This window comes from Urocitellus parryii, unplaced genomic scaffold, assembly GCF_045843805.1.
Source record: "Urocitellus parryii isolate mUroPar1 unplaced genomic scaffold, mUroPar1.hap1 Scaffold_48, whole genome shotgun sequence".
NCBI lineage: Eukaryota > Metazoa > Chordata > Mammalia > Rodentia > Sciuridae > Urocitellus > Urocitellus parryii.
The window spans coordinates 27,399-47,224 of NW_027554049.1; the positions used below are offsets into that span (position 1 = coordinate 27,399).

At 34.2% G+C, this 19,826-nt stretch overlaps 1 pseudogene; it reads right to left on the reverse strand.

The window, feature by feature from the left end:
• Positions 1–465: 465 nt before the first annotated feature.
• The window catches only part of LOC144252599 (transport and Golgi organization protein 1 homolog), an 84,140-nt pseudogene continuing 64,779 nt past the window's right edge, over positions 466–19,826 (reverse strand).

Below are 19,826 nucleotides of genomic sequence, written 5' to 3' on the forward strand. Positions count from 1 at the left end.
AATTTGCCTTAATAAAATGTTCACTCAACTGAAACTCTGAGTAGTCAAAATTTCCAGACTCTAAACTTCTCAAGAGAAGGGCCTCATGTTCTCCATGTCATGTAAACTTTCCAAGGTGCTTGGCAGCACTCTGTACCCTGTGGAATACTCAGTACCTTTTTGTTTGATGTTACTGATGTTTGATGTTGCTCCCTTAAAATCTACTATTAAAATGTAGCAAAACTGATACATTGTTCTTTCTGTTTTCTCATACTATAAAACATGTATACCAAAGTGATAATTTAAAAAAAACCTTTTTTTTTTGGTTGTAAATGGACACAGTACCTTTATATTTATATGTGGTGCTGAGGATCAAACCCAGTGCCTCACATGCAACCCCAGCCCCTCAAAGTGATAATTTATATGAAGAAACATTTAGCATCCTTCACATAAGAATGCTTTTTTAACCTCTATTTATTTATGTGGCGCTGAGGATTAAACCCAGGGCCTTGCCTGTGCTAGGCAAGTACTCTACCACTGAGCCACAACCCCAGCTGCCACCAAAGAATGGGGTTATATGGAAAAAAAGGATGCTTTGTATGAATGTCTGTTTCATCAGCATTAAACAAACTTAAATTGAACATTGTCATCAGCTTAGCTTTAATTAAGATATGAATGACCAAACCTCCCCCCCCAAAAAAGGTGATTTTATCTTGAAGCAATTAACACAAAGCAATCTGTATCTCACAAATTAGTTGTTTAAATTTACTTTCTAGTGTGGGAGGGGATGAGTCACTGGACAATAATTACAACTATAGCAGTAATACTTTCAGGTTGAAACACTACTGCTTCACAAATGAAATGATTTTAGTAACTAAATTCAAACACAATTTGCTGGAGAGGACTTCTAAAACTTTTGATACAAAAGTATAATTGAATCAAGGGACAGTATTCTCTACACAACCTGTACGTGGGCAGCTACCTTGGGCTTTGCTACAGAAGTGGTACAATCAGATGGATGTAAGGAGAGGCAACTATGGGTGGGTTCAGAACTGCTCAGATAAACTACATAGAACACATTATAACTTACTAATAGAATAAATACAAAAAAGGCTTTAGAGGGAAAACTACTGTTGCTTTGAATAAAATAATAAATCTGCCTTTCCTTGAAAATCTATCTTCCTAGCTGACATCACCTTTATTTAAATGCTATTTTAAAATTAGGAGTTATAGTAACTTCAGCATTGCCTTGTGTCCTGTAGAGGTTGAAAGATACATTCAAAATGTGTTTGTGACTTAAATTTTATTTTACATGGTTAAAAATGGCATAAGCTATTATATGGTTTTCCTCTTACACACAGCTGCTGCTTCTACTATTAAATGGAGGTTATGTAGATTGAATTCTTCCTAAAGGACTCAAATTCTTTTTGATTCTGAGTTATCTTCAGTAGTTTAGAGATTTTGTTTCACAGAGATTTTGTTTCACACTGAAGCTTTTGCCCCTATTTTGAGAATACTTAGGGGACATAAAAAGAACAATGATATGTTATGTTCTAGGTTTCAACAATCCTATTACTTTCTAGAATTTAAAAGAATGGAAGAATCTGGTCTAGCAGTAAGCAAAAGTACCAGGCTTTTATAATTTTATTTAAATCTTAAACCTCTTTAAAATGTACTGTTAAAATTGCCGTAATTAAAATTACAGTTCTGGAGAGCTAGTTCTTAGAAACATTGTTTTAAAGACAGTAGTTACAGATTCAGGACTTGCTTTAATTGATTTTTAAATAAAATATATTTGAGTATCTATCAAAAAAAAGAATTTAATTCAGCCCATAGTTGCTGATTAAAGACATTATAAGCCTTAGAGTTTCATTCATTCTTAGAGGATTATACTTTTCTAATTTTTTTTATCATATTCCTTGAAAATCAGTGGCAAGGTATGGGAAAGAGAAGAGTGTGTTGTGTACATTTTTAAAAAGAAATTTCCTAATTTTTTATAGACACAACATACCACCTTATATTTTACTGTTATAATGCAATAATGGCAAAAGCAGTAGAACTTCAGGTCAAACAACTCTTGCTACCAATGTAAACTCATTCTCAGAAAACCATTCTCACATGGACAGTGGTTAGAAAAAAGTACATGAATGTGCTACAAAAATAGAGCCACAAGACTTCTCACAAGTAAAAGAAATCCTTTGTAGAAGTCCACAGTTGACCAAGGTCCAGCCTCCTTAACAGTGAGCAACAGGGAATATGCTGACAAGTCACCATCTTCAGTTCTGAGAGTGAGTTGGCATGCTTCCCCAATGGCACAAAGTCTCATGACGATCCAATGAATCAACAGACACTTGGGAAATATTAATAAACATTTTTTATGAACTATTACAACAAAGAACTTCAGCAAGAAGGAAAATGAAGTTTATGATCTTTGAGTAAAAATTTTTAGTGTAGCAGTCTCTGCGACCAGATATTGAAAGAGAAAAAAAAATCAAGCTTATAAAACACCATTTCTCTGTTATCAACTGGAATACACTAAAAATAGGATAATGGAAATACATGTTCTTAAAGCATTTCCACAGGAAATGTCCATAATTATGACACTCTAAATCATTTAGCAATTGTATATGCTACATTAACTAAAACAAATGTATTCCTTATTGCACATTTTAAAATTGGAAGGATACTCTAGCTTAAGTGGGGGATATTTAGGGGGAAAATATTTTGGCTCAAAATGTATACTGCACCAAGGCAGCTTCATTCTAAAAACATAAACCATTTAAAATAAACTTTTATATTTTGAAGCCAATAATCCTTTAACTTGATGAATAGTTTATAGTCCATTTTCTGACTAAGTGTCAAAGGTTAATTTTATGGGCCCTGTTTTAAGGCCTGTGAACAGCCCTCACTAATCTGAGAATTAGGTGTAGGTGGAGGTTCATCTTTAAAGCCTGAAGGCATTAAGTCTTTTGCAGCAGGTGGTGGCCCATAGTCTTGGGGACCATGAGTTGGAGGTGGTAATGGGGCACCAGGAATGAAGTACTCTCTTGGGCCAAATGAGCCTAAAGGTCTAAATGGTGCTGGTGCGGGTCCTGGAAAAAAATCACGAGGGTCAAAAGGCAAATCCCATTTTCCAGGTGGAACACCTGGTGCATATTCTCTGAAGCCTATTGGTGGACACATACCAGGACCTGGAAAATAAAAAGGAAGTTATGTAAATACCCAGAAATTTCTGAACTAGGGTGATTTCAAGTATGTTAATATAGTCTTTAATTTCTCCCAAGCCTAGAACATCAACTGGTGAACATCCTGACTTGCCAGATGAGGCAAACTGAGATGGAACAAGTTTAGTTATAGCCTTTGACCAACCAGCCATGAAGCAACATATTAAGGATTTAAACATGGCTCTACCTAGCTCCAGGCTTGTCTTTTTTCTTTCCCTACTATATAATTGCAGAATTATTTCTATCTCACAAGAGCTCCATTTATATTTGGAAGTACTATATTACCATGACAAGATGATAGATCATGAAATAAGAACTTCACTACATCAAAGAAATATTGATAAAAGGAAATTCCACTATAATTACTGTATCCATTAAAAATTCATGAAGTATTTCAGCATGGACTTTACACATGCCATCAGAATCAAGGAGCATGCCCTCCTGAAAAAGGCCTTCCAAAGCCACCTAATTAAATCAGCAATATTTATTAGGTCACTGTTAAATCCTCCTCTTTAACACTTCCCTCTGACTTTTCTCAAGGTAAGGAGGGTTTGACTTTTCTATATTCTATAACCTACTGCTTATGCTTCCATTATGGGTGATTACAAACTTTATGTTATAGGATTTTCATATCTGTGACAAAATTTTAAGTTATGGCATGTGTCTCATCCACCTTTCCATCTATTGCAGTGCATATCAACAGATTTTCAACAAACATCTGCAGAAGTAATATTTCTGGCTTTTCTGTATATAGCCCCTTATCCTTGTCTATGAGAGATAGCTATTGCCTATCTCAGTATAAGATTATGTAGTGTCCCATATGTCCCAGAAAACTGGAGGAAAAGTTAAAATGTACTCAGCTTTATCCTTCCATTGTTAAGACCTGAGATAGCAACCAACTGTTTTAGCAAGCAATAGAAATGAAAGATGAATGTGATTTATAAGTCAATCACTACTGTTCAGATCATCATACCAAACGGTGGAGGAATTGGCCGAGGCCCAAAAGGCCCACCAAGCTGACGTGGCGGTCCATACCAAATGGGAGGTGGTGGAGGCCGTCCCATCGGGGGTCCCATGAAGGGTACCCCTGAGAAAGGAGGGGGCCCTTTCATAGCCATATGAACCTGCAATTTAAGATTTGAAAGCAGTTAAAAGTTTTAAAATTCCTATGTATTAAGACAAAGTACCAACACCGATAAAAGCTAAAACCCAAAACAGGCACCTGTCCAGAGAACACCATCAGTGCAACAAAACTACCCACCCCTCCTGTGTATTCCCACCGACAGCTTACAGAAGTTGGAAGGATGCCACAAGAGGGAGCAGTTTGTTACTGATTATATCTGCACAGGAAAGGGAAAGGCAAGAGGACTGGCAGAGGTTATTAACAGAGGTGATTTCTGACCAGTATGTCATGCTGTATTCACTACAATCTATTTCAAAGGGAGTCCCCCCCTCCCCATCACTTCCCTTTCATCACAATAGCTCATTACTTCCATATTAAGAATGAACAGAATAAAATGAAAAATCCATTCTCTACCCATGTAATAATAGCTACTATTCAGAGTATCTTCAGTAAGTCTTTCATATATTATTCAACCTCTGAGATCTTTAAGTAGACTGTCTTATTTTAAATAAGAGGGAACAAAAGCAAATGGAATATCATAATTTGTTGAAGGCCACACTGCATATTAAAGGAACTCAATCCCAGGTTTGCCTCCAAGCCATGCTTTTCCCACCTCTACTCCTCTCTAACAATGGGTCTTTTCTCTCTTTTAAATCTTCTACTACAAAGGGATTTGGGGTCTTATCTAAGGTGCCCTTAGATTTCTCTAGAGATGTATATTCCTGGAATATATATACACTGGAACTTGAGAAGTATTTTCCATCACAGTGCTATATACACAAATTAGGAAGACAAAGCTTTAATATTTACATTCATTTACTGTACACCATTTGAGATATTGATTTATCATTTCCTATGAGTAGTGGGTTTGAAACTAAACAATTAAAATTTATTTTGTTATAGAGCTGCAGAAGACCTACCAGATATAATAGCAACACAGTTACAAGAGAATACACTTATGTGAACAAATGAGACCATTTCTTGGGACTGGCTCAAGAGGTCATTTTAGATGATCATTGTTTCATTGAAACAGTATTTCAATTTCAGAAAATCTGATACCAATCTAATTCAAATCACTCAAAATAGGGTTTGCACAAATGGAGGAATTCTTAAATAACATTCTTCCAAAAAAATAAAAAAATATATGAATTATATAATTTATAATGAATTTACTTTGCCTTAGAACATTCAACACAAAACACCATATAAAGTTAGAGTGATAACTTTTCACATTCTGTAGTTCATTACAGTTGTACACACTTAAGCAACATTCCCAAGTTAAGGAGAAAAGTAAGCTCAATATTGCATGCAGTTTACAGCAAACAAGATCAGTGTCATGCTCTGAATATCCTTCCCAGAAATGCACAGAATAAAACCCAATTCAGTTCTCAACCTCTAAGCATCCAACTGGATGCTCAGTCAAAGAAGTAATGGTGGAGACTGAGGGGGTCTCAGGTTCTTGGGGAACAGTTTGCTTTTTAAAAAACAAATGGGATTGTACAAATAGAACACAAAGAAGGATAAAGCAAAGAGCAAGTACTGTAGGAAAGCTACATGTTCCTGCATGACCACATGATTCACAGTAACTACAGAACTTACCTTGCCCTCATTCGTAACCTTAGCTGGAGAAGAACTTCTGGAGCTGCTGTTCATGTGAGGTGGAACACATCCTGGGTCTGTTAGAGATCAAAGAATGGATTCAGACTTATTCTAACATGAAAAGAATAAAAATCATCCATCCACAATTACAGATTCTTTGAAATTACTTGGTCCCTTTACCAGAGGCAACAGGTTTCCCAGATGCCTCAGAAGACCAGTACGAGGTAAAGGTCCATCCATTGACCCTTGGGAAAGAAAGATCAGAGCCCTTGTATGTATTTTTCAGAAGAAATAAACCACTGGTGGACAGGTCAGGATTCAACAATACCTAGAAAGCAAAATGAAAAATGGGTTGCCCAGAGGTTGGGGTCATACCTCAGTTGTAGAGTGTTTGCCTAGCATGTGTGAGGCACTGGGTTTGATTCTCAGCACACATTTAAAAAATAAATAAAGATATCATGTCCATCTACAATTAAAAATATTTTTTTTAAAAAAATGGGCTGCCCAATACGTAAATCACAATTTATGAAGAGACTTAAGTAAAATAAAGAACTGCCTTGGGTTGATAGAACAGCAGATTAATAAGTATTGGTCCTAAACTTTAAGCTATAGACTTGAAGTATGTGTAGGCTGGCTTTTCTTTAGTCTGTATAACCTGACTTCCAATCTTACCAAGACTACAGTCCTATTTAGAATTGGAAATAAGACTCAGTATTTTCATGTAGGAAATAAAGTATGCTACATAAAGTTTAAGGCTACTTTTATAATATTTGGGAAAGGAACACCATAGAGATTTAATTTAAAGATAAAGGTTTACACTTCACAGAGTAAAATTTAAAAGAAAAAAACAATACAGAGACCTCCAGGAAAAAAAAAAATGTTTTCTATTCTAGAACAGATTTTACAGAAAACATTCACTAAGATAAAGTAAGAAATTATCTTCTATATATTGTACAGGCCCAAATTATATGTTTTCATTAAAATATTCAAAAGGGAAAAAAAAAACCAAAACCTTGAAGCAACATGTGAATGCTAACCAAATCCGTTTCTAGGCATATCTTTTCGATTAAGAGTAGCAGAAGGAGGTCTCCCAGCTGGCTCTGCTGTCAGTGGAGGGGAACATTCTCCACCACTCAAGGGGGATGGACCAAAAGAGCCATTATGGCTCAGTGGACCTAAAGACAACAATGCCGTGCTACTACTTTAAGGCAGCCTTCTCCCTGACACCAACCCTCACCTCCCGCTTTAGCAAATCATTCAGATTATTTCATAACCATTACACACAGAAATAAAAAGTAATTTACATACATTATGCACCAAGAAATAAAATAGCTCCTTTTACAAAGTGCCCCCTACCTCTCCGAGGAGGATTTTGTAAATTTGGTCTTCCCGGCATAGGTTTTACAATCACGGGTTCATCTTGCCGCACTGCCATCTTTTGGGTCATTTCCAATAGTCTTGAATATTGAGAAAGAATGGGCTGAATTATGAAACAGCAATCTATTCCTTCATAGATAATATCTAGGATAACCTTAAAACACTATAAAACATATAGTAAGATACCAAAATCACATACTTCTGTCTCAAATCAGCAGCTTCCCTTTTCTCTTCAGCTATAGCTCTTTCTGCAGAACGAGCTTTGAGCTATTAAAGAGAAAATATTCAAAGTCAGTTGCGGTAGGCTATGCACAAAATAAAGAAAAGGGGGAAAAAATCTTACCCAATTATCATGAGCTTTCTTCTCATGCATAGCAATCTGAAAAAGACAACACATTAAAAAAATATGTTTTTAGGGACTCATTATAATAGCCTATAATTGTCTGTATTAGATATCAAAGAATTCTGCAACTACAGGACAGTATTAATTACTACCTGGTTTTTAAATGAGCGCTCAGTTTTCTGTAGTTCTTTTTCCATCTCTTCAATTCTCCGCCTAAGAATTACAACAATTGAATAACATTTGAAACATTCTGACCATTTTCCCTTTATTCCATCAGCTATACTTTTAAAGACGTTATCATACATAAGAAAAACATTTCTATGGTTATATGAATCCAGTGTGATCAAAACTAATACTACAGGCCAGGTGCAATGCCACATGCCAGTAATCCCAATGATTGGGAAGCTGAGGCAGGAGGATCACAAGTTCGAGGTCAGTCTCAGCAATTACGTGGGAACCTATGCAACTGAGACCCTGGCTCAAAGTAAAAAAAAGGTCTAAGGATGTAGCTTAGTAGTAAAGCACCAAAAATAAATAAATAAATAAATAAATAAATTAATTAATTAAATAAAAACCTAATACTAATAACTTCTTTATCATTTAATTGCTAGAGATTCTGAATGATAAATTATAGTTTCCTTAACTGTTCATGAGTGTGTTCTCAAGTAATTCTGCTAGAAATATCTTCCTCCTTAAAACTTTTTTTGTTTTTTTCAAATTATATCCATAGAAGATTTCCAAGGTCTATCAAATGCCACACTTTTGTGGGTCTTGATACATCACACAGCAAACTGATTTCTTAAAGAATTACTACAACATACAAAACCCCCAGAACTGTTTGCATTGACCAAGTTCCCTATGGTCTTGCCCATTAGGTATAAGTAAATCTTTGTTAACATTTTTCATTTGTTAAGTTGAAATTTATTTTTTCTCCTGTGTGAATTGAATGTATTCATATCCTCTCGTTATTTATACTTCCAAGCTATTTTCTTCTATCTACACAATGTAAAAAAAGATTAAAAAGAAAGCTAACACTAGTTCATTAGACACTGACACCCTCCTTTAGAAACTGAACTCACTTGTAATTTTTAACTTCCTGTACAGCGGAAACCACCTTTTCATCTGCAGCTGACAGCTGCTGCTCTTTTTCTAGTCTCTCGTATTCTTCTTGGCTCAGTTTCCTAAAATAAAGCCAGTTATCAAATCAAAAGTTTTTCTTTGTGAATATCACTTCCCACAATTCTATAAAATGCTTAGGCACATAAAATAGAAATTCAAACCTGCAATTTCGTAAATCAAACTCTGGCAAATCACTTACATTTTCTAACTTCTCCTCTTAATTCTCTACTTACCAGTAAATAAAATAAATGTGAAAACAACATGTGCCCCAAGGGCAAGTCTCCTGTGTGTAAGATAATAAAAACTCACTTTACTTCAATGTGGAAGATCAGGACTGATCAACCTAACATAATTAAACATATTAGGATAAAGCAGGGGATAATTCTTTTCTCGTTTCTGCCATGGGTAGGACATTAAGTATATCTTTGTCATGGGGGAACTCTTCTCAATCCAAGACTGGTACCATAATAAAGATATAGTCAGTCAAAGAAAAAATCTTCTAGAATATGTCTTTTAGCTATGCAATTTACCACAGAACATTTTTCACACTTTAGATATCTATTTCAAAAGAATTGTAATTAAGCAAAAAGACCAATCTGAGTTTTGATAATGCCTGTCAACCAGAAAAAGAAGCCAAACTGACCTACAATCAGAGTATTATCTACTGACAAGTTTTAACTCTGATCATGAAACTCAAGATGTTCATCTACTGAGACAAAGGTAGACACATTTAATGATTTAAAAAATACTATTTTCTGCTATCCTTGTACTACCCTCTTTAGCCATAGTTCCAATTCAAAAGATAATTAACTTGAAACTTAATTTTCCATAAATCAGAAGAACTATAGTAAAAAAGGATTATTGATACCAAATAGAAAAAGGGGATTATATATTCTTATATAGCTTCTCATTTAATTCTTCAGCAAGTATTTTATGAGTGGCTATAATATACTAGTTACCTTGTAAGATGCTAAAGAATAAAAGAGTTCACTGTTTCAGGTATAAATGATGCCTAAAGGAATATAATAATTTTCCCCACTGGCTTAAGAAGGAATATGGAGAAAACTAAATCTTGAAGGACAGAGAGAATTTTGTTTCCAATTATCAAAGAGTTAGTCTGAGGAGCACTAAGAAAAATCAAAATATCTTTATAAGAATATAAAATTGTGTTTGAAGGGATCCAAGCTAAAAAGGCAGTGGAGATATATGGATGTGGCCAAGATCCATTAGAAAAAGGAATCTCAGAATTACAAGTAAGGTTGGCACTTTAAGGTACTTTTCTCCTAGGTTTACCCACATATTGAACATAACACAAAGATATAATGAGTCTGAACTAAGCCTTCATCCAATTCTTGGGCTTAGAAGAAAAAAAGAAGTGTTTGGGGCTACAAATAAAGGGACCCTTAATAAAAGCCCTAGCCTTTGAGTTTAGATTAGAAAATACTGCACACTTAAGTGATGAACAGGCAAAAAATCCAAAAGGAATAATACTGAAACATTGAAAAGACAAGTCATTTTTGAATTATCTTAATTGCTGACTAAGTTTAAAGTGACAATCTTACTCAAGTAACCTCAACACTTTTCTATAAGAAGATAACTTCATCTTAGTCCTCAAATTTCATCTATAATTATCACAACAATGTTAGCCAATCAAAACTGACCAGGCACTCCATAAGACAAAATTCTGTGAGAAAAAATCCCACAGAAAAGAAAACCACCTAATGGGGTTATCTGCACATGTTTTAAAATCACTGTGCTTTATACAGTCAAAAAAGTAAAGTCAAGATTATGAATTTCAGGGCTGGGAATATAGCTTAGTTGGTAGAATGCTGCCTTGCATGCACAAGACTCTGAGTTCAAACCCACCACCACAAAAGAGGAAAAAAAAAGATTATGAATTTTGTCAAAGGATTAGAAACTATAAAACCAAGAAAAGGTTGGGTGTGGTGACCTACCTACAGTAGAAGATACTCAAGAGGCAGAGGCAGAATGATGAGATTAAAGATAGCTTGGAAAGCAGTAAGACACTAGTCCCTTATGAGAAAGAGCAAGGAGTCTGGGGAGGTAGCTCAATAGTAGAGCACATGGCTCAATGTCCTGGGTTTGAGCTGTAGTACTGAAATAGGACTGGGGTTGTGGCTCAGTGGTGAAGCACGTGCCCCACATGTGTGGGGCATTGGGATCAGTCCTCAACACCACATAAAATAAATAAAATATTGTGTTGGGCTGGGGATGTGGCTCAAGCGGTAGTGCGCTCGCCTGGCATGCGTGCAGCCCGGGTTCAATCCTCAGTACCACATACAAACAAAGATGTTGTGTCCACCAAAAACTAAAAAATAAATATTAAAATTCTCTCTTTCTCTCTTAAAAAATCCTATAAAAAATAAAATAAAATATTATGTCCCTCTACAACTAAAATAATATTTTAAACCCTGAACTTTTTAAAATCCTAAACTCAATGAATGATTTTAGCAGCAGATTTGGGAAGTAAAATAAATCCTAGCACTTTTAAGATAGGTCAGAAGAAAATATCCAGAAGAAGTAAATCCAGAATGTAGGAGGCATGGGAAATCAAATTCTAATATGCATTATTATAATCAGAAGAGAGAATGAGGTAAAATCAACATTTAGAAAAAGACTCGAAAATTCAAGAAATGTTTAATGGTCCCAAGCAACATAACTGCAAGAGAAAAAGTGGGTGGGGTGGGGAAAACTACACCTAGGCACTTCCCAATACAACTGTTAAAAAAACAGAGAAATGACTACAGGAACTAGGGGAGGGATAAGACCAAACAACAATGATAATGGATTCCTTAATGAAAAAATTTAAAACAGATGGTAATTAATTGGATATTTTTAAATTGCTAAAACTAAGTAACAGTCAAAATTCAGTAGCCAAAAGAAAGAACCTTTAAAAAATGGAAACTGGTTTTAACTCTAATCATGAAGTTCATGTCAACCTAACACAGATTATAAAGGTAGCAATATTTAGTGGATAAAATACTATTCTCTATTTATCCTTGTACTACTTTGATACACTAATCAAATCTATCATTAAAGGACAATGTTCAAATAGAATGAAAATAATTTCAAATAAGAAACCAACAGTGTAGAATGCAGAACTACAGAAACTTTAAATATGTGTATAAATTGAATGAATGTTTTGTGGAGTTCACAGTATATGAAGTACTAACATACAATGCCACAACAGTTATCTGATTCAGGAGCTACTTAAAGCCCATAAAAAGATAATAAACCTATTAATCTATGTCAGGTTGTTATTAAATCCAGAATATATACCATGGCCTTTAAATTATGAGAAGATGAATAAAATTATAATTATAATTATATAATTATAATTCCATTATAATTTAGGATTACATCAAGCTTATACAGGGGATGAGGAAAATAATTAAAAATATTTAAACTATTAAAAAGATACAAGGGGGGCTGGAGATGTGGCTCAGCGGTAGCGCGCTCGCCTGGCATGCGTGCGGCCCGGGTTCGATCCTCAGCACCACATACCAACAAAGATGTTGTGTCCGCCGAGAACTAAAAAATAAATATTAAAAATTCTCTCTCTCTCTCTCCTCTCTCACTCTCTCTTTAAAAAAAAAAAAAAAAGATACAAGGAAGAAAAAAAAGAACAGGTCATCAAATAGAAAGCAAATTCTTCATAAACCACAGGCACATATTGACATGGACAGACTTATATTTTAGAAAGTCCACTCAAGCGGCTATAGAGAAAATTAATAAGAATATATTATATAAAAGAATATATATATTATATAAAGTAATATATATTATATATATTATATATTATATAAAGTAATATATATTATATATATTATATATTAATTATATATATATTATATAAAAGAATATATATATATAAATGCTGAAGAGTAAAATCAGGTGCAAATAAATAAAATCTGACACACAAACTATTTTTAGAGAATTCAAGTATTTTTGTGGATTAAAAACTTCAAATGAACTTTCAAAAAATAACTAGCTCCACACTGAGAAGATTAATATATAAATATATACTACAAACAAGTACTTCTGTAATCATAACTCCTAAGGTCCTTGCCACAGTTCAATTTTTAGTGTGAACATCTGAGATATTCAAGTCCAAAACTTGTACCATCAATAAGTAAATATTATTCCTTTTTGAAGTTTTTATTCTACTAAAACATGTCATTCCAAATCACTCAGTATTTTTAAAGGTCCAGAGTTAGAGATACAAGTTCAAAACATTAGAATTACATAACTGATCACAATGAAAGGTAATTAAAATAAGTAGTGGGATCATAGAAAGGGTCTAGATCTTTGAGAGGTATTTCCACATAAGTGACTGTTAATACCAGTTTACCACTTCCTGCCTTCATATGAATTTGACAATTGATTACGATGTCCTCACAGCCTTAGTTTATGGTTCCAACTACCTCAGGACTCTTAAGACTGACGATGGAAAGAAAAATGCAACTTATAGGAAACAAAACACAAAGGAAAAAAGACAAATCTCTACTTATTACAACTAGAAGAAATTGTAAATAATCTTAAGAAAAGATAAAATTATCTGTTAGTTCACACAGTGATAACAATAACAAACAATGAAAATCTTACTTTTGTAATGCCATCTCATTTTGCTGGTAGAGTTCATTTAAAATCTCCACTTTCTGCCTAAGAGTTTTGCATTCCTCTTCCAGTCCAACTTTAGAAGACCGTAGTGAATTGCAGTCACTTTCTAATTTCTTTATTTGGTCTGTAAAGGATAAAACAGTTTATCTCTATATGTGTACAAGGACTCAAGAACTTGTTTGAGGGAGTAGTGCCAAGAAAAGTAAGAAGCATGAAAGCAAGAAGCTTTATCTTTCCAATAAAATTTTAAGTCTTTCCAACATGGCAATTTCTTCTCAAGAAGAACCCACCTTCTAGATTACATTTTGTGGACTTCGAGGCTCTTAGCTCAAGTTGTGAAAGTTTTAGATCCTCTTCAACTACTGATATTGTAGTTTGTGTCTAAAAATTGCAGAAAAGAGAGGTATTCTTAAAAGTGAGGCACAGGAAGAATTCACAGGCACTATGGGACTCTTACAAAGAACTATACCCGAGAGACATCCATCATCTGCTTAATTTGATCTTTGATCTTCTCGTTCCGATCACCTAAAAAACAAAAGACTTTAGCTTTTTCTTTCCTTACTTTTAACTCTATATTCTCCTAACTTCCCCAAACTAAAGAATGATCGTGTTCAAACACCGGAAGAAAAAAAAATCAATTAAATAATTAAACTGATTAGACTAATGACTTTTAAGAGAATTGCAAGCTTAGATTTAAAAAAAGAGAGAGAGAGGTGAATTTCAGGTTGGGGTTGTGGCTCAGTGGTAGAGTGCTCACCTAGCATGTGTGAGGCACTGAGTTTGATCTTCAGCATAAAAATAAATAGAAGTAGAAACCAAAAAAAGGTGAATTTCTAGTTTGCACAACTAAAATGTTATCTCTGCTATTCTTGTAAGATAAAAGCTTTTCTTCTCTCTCAGATCTATCTTCACCTGGGCAAGTAAGTGTCTTATTTAGAAAGATTCAATCCTATATTTTCTCCCTGAATCTACTACCAGGTGTGGTTTGAAATACTTGCTATGTAAGCAATATCCAACTTGGGAGAAAACATCTGGAAATATTTTCCTCATCAGTAAACACTGTTACACTCCCTCTCTAGCTTTCTGATAGTCTCTAGCCTCTGTTCTCACAGCCTTAGTTTATGGTTCCAACTGCCTCTGGACTCTTAAGACTGACTGTGGACCTTAAAACCACAGAGCCATAGAGATGATGAGTATCAAAATCAAGTATCATCTGCATAAGTTAAGAAATAAATTTCTCTTACTGTACAATGTTCAATACTTAGAGGTATAGGATGTGACTATTGTAGCTGCAGTGTACTTACTAGTTTTCAATGGGATAGAAAAAGTCAGTGTTCTTCACATGCCTATTGCTACATTATACCGCAGCAACCCACCTCTGCCAATGCAACAGACATATCTATAGATCCAGTGATATGTGTCTACAACCCTGAAGCTTAAGAAGAAATTCATCCAGCTGAAAAGTGGCATCTGTATACTTAAAGACAGGAAAGCAAAAAAGGATTCAACCTCCCTGAGACTGATCTTACCTGCTCTCTCTCCATTGGTTAATTCATCTGACTCATCTTCTCTATTTTGATCCTCAGATTTAGATTCACATTGTAACCGATTCAACAGTGTGATATAATTAGTCAAAGCCTAGAAAAGAAGCAAAAGGTTGGAAGACTTTCGATTTTAATTCAGAAGATTTCAGGAGAATTCATGAGATGAAACATGTATTTGGAGTATAAACTTACTTTATTAGTATTATCTTCGTAACTAAGAGCTACTTGTAAATCTTTCTGGGACTTCTCAAATGATTTGATTTGTTCACTGAGCTCAGCATGTGATGTACTCCAGTCTTTGACTTCCTGCTGCAACTGAAAAGTCAAAACACATGAATTCCTATGGGTTAGGTAGGGGTTTCTGCACTGGATACATTAGGACTACAAGACTTAGACAAAGAAATAGAGAGCCATACTCCTCGGTGGCCTGCCTCAAACGAGGGGGTTGAGACCTTGGTTAAGGAAGAGGGCAGAGTGGCCCCAACTCTCACAGCTGCAGTAAGAACATCAGAGCTATCAGGAAGTTGACCCTGTTTTATTGCATTCCCCAGAAAATTGCTGTCAATTCAAATAATTTACCTCCAGCAGGAATGGCTGGGCACATATGACTGTCTCCTAAATTTAGATTCCTTATCATGTAATCTTCCCTTGGCCGGTGAATCAGTAACTACTCAAAACAGGATCATAAAATACTTAATTTTCTGTTTTAAAAAGTTTCTTTGAGGCTATGCAAGTTAATAACTGATTGATATTTGATAAGAAAAGCAATAATCCAAAAATCCAAAACAGATGGAGAACATATATATGCACTCAATTTGGGGAGCATTGTTTAAACTTTGCATATCTAGAAAAGGTCCTACATGAATATTCCTTACCTCAGAAACAGATCCAAGAAAGATTCACTTCTCTAGTTTACATTATGTATGACATCAAATTTTCTTTACCTGCTCTTTCTCCTTCTTAAGCATGGTATTTTCTTTCTGAAGCTGACAGCATTCCAACTTCACCTTCTCTTCACGAAGCTTAGTTTCATTGAGGATAATTTGAAGCTAATGCAAAACACTACAGTTAGTGAATTAGTTCCAAAGAAAAAACAAAGTTATACTTTCCCAAACCAGACATCATATAGTTCTTATTTTTTGCACATTTTAGCACACCTCAAATTTTTGGTTCGCAACAAAACTAAGATGTAGTATTAATATCCGTTAGCAAGAGTTGGCAGCTTTACCTCTGAAAGCTCAGAAGTATTCACTGAAATGACATCTTTAAGCTTCTCTATAGATTTCTTATTTTCCATTATCTGCCAGGTAAAAACAGAACACAAAATATGCATTAGGATTTCAGTAGAAATACTGATACATATGTGTGTGTGTGTGTGTGTGTGTGTGTGTGTACACACACACATATATATATATATACTAAAAAAGATAAACACAACAAAATATTTGTCAAGCCATCCCATTAAATTTCAGGTAAATGCAGGGGATCCAGCTTGGACTAAGCAAAAAATCAAGAAATGAAAGAGATGAGGGAAAATGAAGTCATAAATATTTCATGGCATCCACAACATTACTGTTTATGAGATAACCAGAAAAAAAGGACAAAGTATAGAAAACCATAATGCAATAAGTAAATAAAATGTTTTAAAGCATAGAAAATTAACTAATTAATTACTGTTTCAAATAAACCAGTTCAAATTAGTAATTTTTTTCGAGTGATAGAGAAAAAAATTTCCCAAGATCATTTTTAAAATTTTCTTATCTGAAGTAAAAAATGATAAAATTTAAGGAAGAATAGACTAATCTCACATACAGAAGAATTCCAAAAAAATTATAAAGATACTCGCTCCTTAAGGAAGTGGACATAACTCTGCAATCTTTGTTTGCAATGCCTGGGATTGAATCCTGGGCCTCATGCATGCTAGGCAAGTGCTCTACCATGAGCTGCATCCTGAGCTTGTAACTCTTCATACTTTAACTGTGGGCTGTGCATGGTAACTTCCAAAGAATGCAATATGACAAGGATTGGAAAGAATTTTTACAGTGGAGAAATCTGATAAATACTACCTCAGCTAGGTGATCAAGCTTACTTGGGGGTAGGATATTTCAGAACACACTCTACTATCTTTTGCAACTTTTATGTAATTACAGAAACTTATAGAAATTGAAAATGAAATATGTAAGTAAAATTTTTTTAAGTGCAGAAAATTCATTAATTCATTACACTTTCAAGTAAAAAGTAAACAAATACTATTCAACTGGACAATAGTTTTTTAGTTGTTCTGCATGTTTCCAAGGGCAGAGCAAAGCAATATGAAAATTATCCAAGGTTGAGAATAAAAATATTTCCTAGGCCCATAAAAATAATTTGTTGTATCAGTACTTAAAAGTTCCACAAAATGGGCAGAAGTGTGTTCAACTTCCTTGACTCCTAATCTTACTTTAGTTAACAGCTGGACTAAGTTCAACTTAACCAATTTTACAAAATATTTCAAAAGCCAAATTGCAGTAACACTTAGCAGCAAAACTCATACCAAGTCCTGATTCTTAGCATTCTGTTCTCTCTCAGATTCTAACATAACAAGAAGACTTTTAGCTCTCTCATCCAGAAGTTCATTAGCTTTTTCAAGAAGCTTCATTTCATCCTGGAAAAAAAAGGTGTCAAGATCACTCACTCATTACATTTACTTTTGAGTTTAGAATGTAATTCCCCCCAAAGAAGGGATTTTTACCTTATATTTAGTTACTTCATCAGAAAGAATCATATTTTGTTTCATGGTCTCTTGGACCTGCTGTTTCTTTGATTCCTTCATCTATGTAAATAAAGCATTCAGAATTAAGATACACAAATTATAGTGCTACTATACAAGTTACTTCCAGACAAGTGACCCTTTCCAGAAGAAAGCAGTACTTAATACATATGACTGCTTAGAATTTGGATGATTTGTAGGAAATAATGAAACAAAAATTTTAAAATACGATTTTAAATTAAAACAGGTAGAAATGATTCAAGCTAGAACCAAGGGAGAAAGAAAAAGAATAATTATACCTTCTGTTCATAATTTGACAATTTCTGCATTAGTTCCTCATTTTCTTTCATGAAATTGTTCACCTTTTTGGAAATTTGCTGTTCATTGACTAAAAGGGGGAAATACACAAGATTATTACAATCACTAAATGAAATTCAATTACTCAATCTACTAAAAGCAAAGACATGTTATATGGTACTATGAGGAAATACTTCTTAGCATAACTATTATGCTTTTAAAAAGCAATCTATGCTTATTAGCAATAAGAGTATAAAAATTATTAAAATTTAAGAAAAATATAAGAACAATGATATTTTGCTGGGTGCAGTGGTGCACACCTGTAATCCCAGTGGCTCAGGAGGCTGAGCTAGAAGGATCCCAAGTTCAAAGCCAGCCTCAGCAAGAGCGAGACACTAAGCAACTAAGTGAGACTTGGTCTCTAAATATAGGGGGTTGGGGATGTGGCTCAGTAGAGTGCCCCAGAGTTCAATCACAGGTACCCCTCCCATCCAAAATGATATTTCAATTTAAGCTTATTTCACAGATGGGAAATACAGTAAAGTGTTGTAGCTTGATATTCCTCCCTTCTCAAAACACTTTCTTTTCAGAAAATGGAATCATTTCATTCTTTGCAAAGAAAAACAGAAATGAAAACATACTGATTCACATTACCATTCTTTAAATTATCTACTCAATTACTTAATGCATGATTAAATAATTAGCATAGAAATACTCTTCAAATGTAATACATCTGCATTACATCAATATTCAAAGTTAATCTGCCCCAAATTAAAACTTATCATCATCTCCCTATCCACAATTTGTTCCTCCTCTTTATCTCCTATCTCAGAGTTGGAACCATCATCATCTACTCTATTATCCATGCTAGCAACCTAGGAATAGTAAAATTTTCAGGAGGTAAAAAAGATAATAGACATTAAAAGTCACTGTATCTATTTCTAACATACATAAAACACACATCAAACACCAATACAAAGGGTTATTACAAGTTTAAGAAACCTAAAAATTTACCTTGATATACTCTATCTTTTACCTAGGAGAGAGAAAAAAGATTAAATTTGATGTCAAACATATGCTCAATAGAAACAGTAAAACAACAGTCAGAATCATAACCAAGTGAGAATTTAATAACATTCTGGTTCAGGATAATAATTTATAGGATTAAAAATAAGTAAAGGTTAACAAGCCTTTTAAATTTAATTGGTAGTGAGATTTCATAAATAGCCTCTGACATAAAAACACTAAGATATGTACCTTATTTCACAGTAAAGATGTGTGTGTGTGTATATGTGTGTGTGTGTGTGTGTGTGTGTGTCTTCAAAATCATTTACTTGACAATTCTAAATAACCAGGATAAAGTCTAGAAACAATGACTATTCAAAAGGAATCTGAGGAAACAATATTAAAGGCATAATCTTTGTACTAAGATATGCCACTTTCACTCACCAGAAAACATCTTAGAACTCCAATTTAAATTTGGCTATTGGCTGAATTTAGAAACTAAGAGGCTACATCATCTTATTTCTGCAAACCACTAAATATATAGCAAGAAATCTGAAAGGGAAGACTGCTAGAAGAAAATGCACAAGCAACAAGAGAAATGACAATTAACATATTCTGGAAAGGACAAAAACAATCATTTCCAAAAGACAGCAATAAACTGCCTGATAATAAAACCTAAGCAGAATTTTTTTTAAAACATCACTAAATTTCTTTGTAACTTAGCATATTACTTGTCCTTTCAAACTTATGTTATTAATGGTGATGGGATACTCAGATGTGTCCATGGATCATCCATGGGATCTTCGTAATAGGAAATTGCATTCAG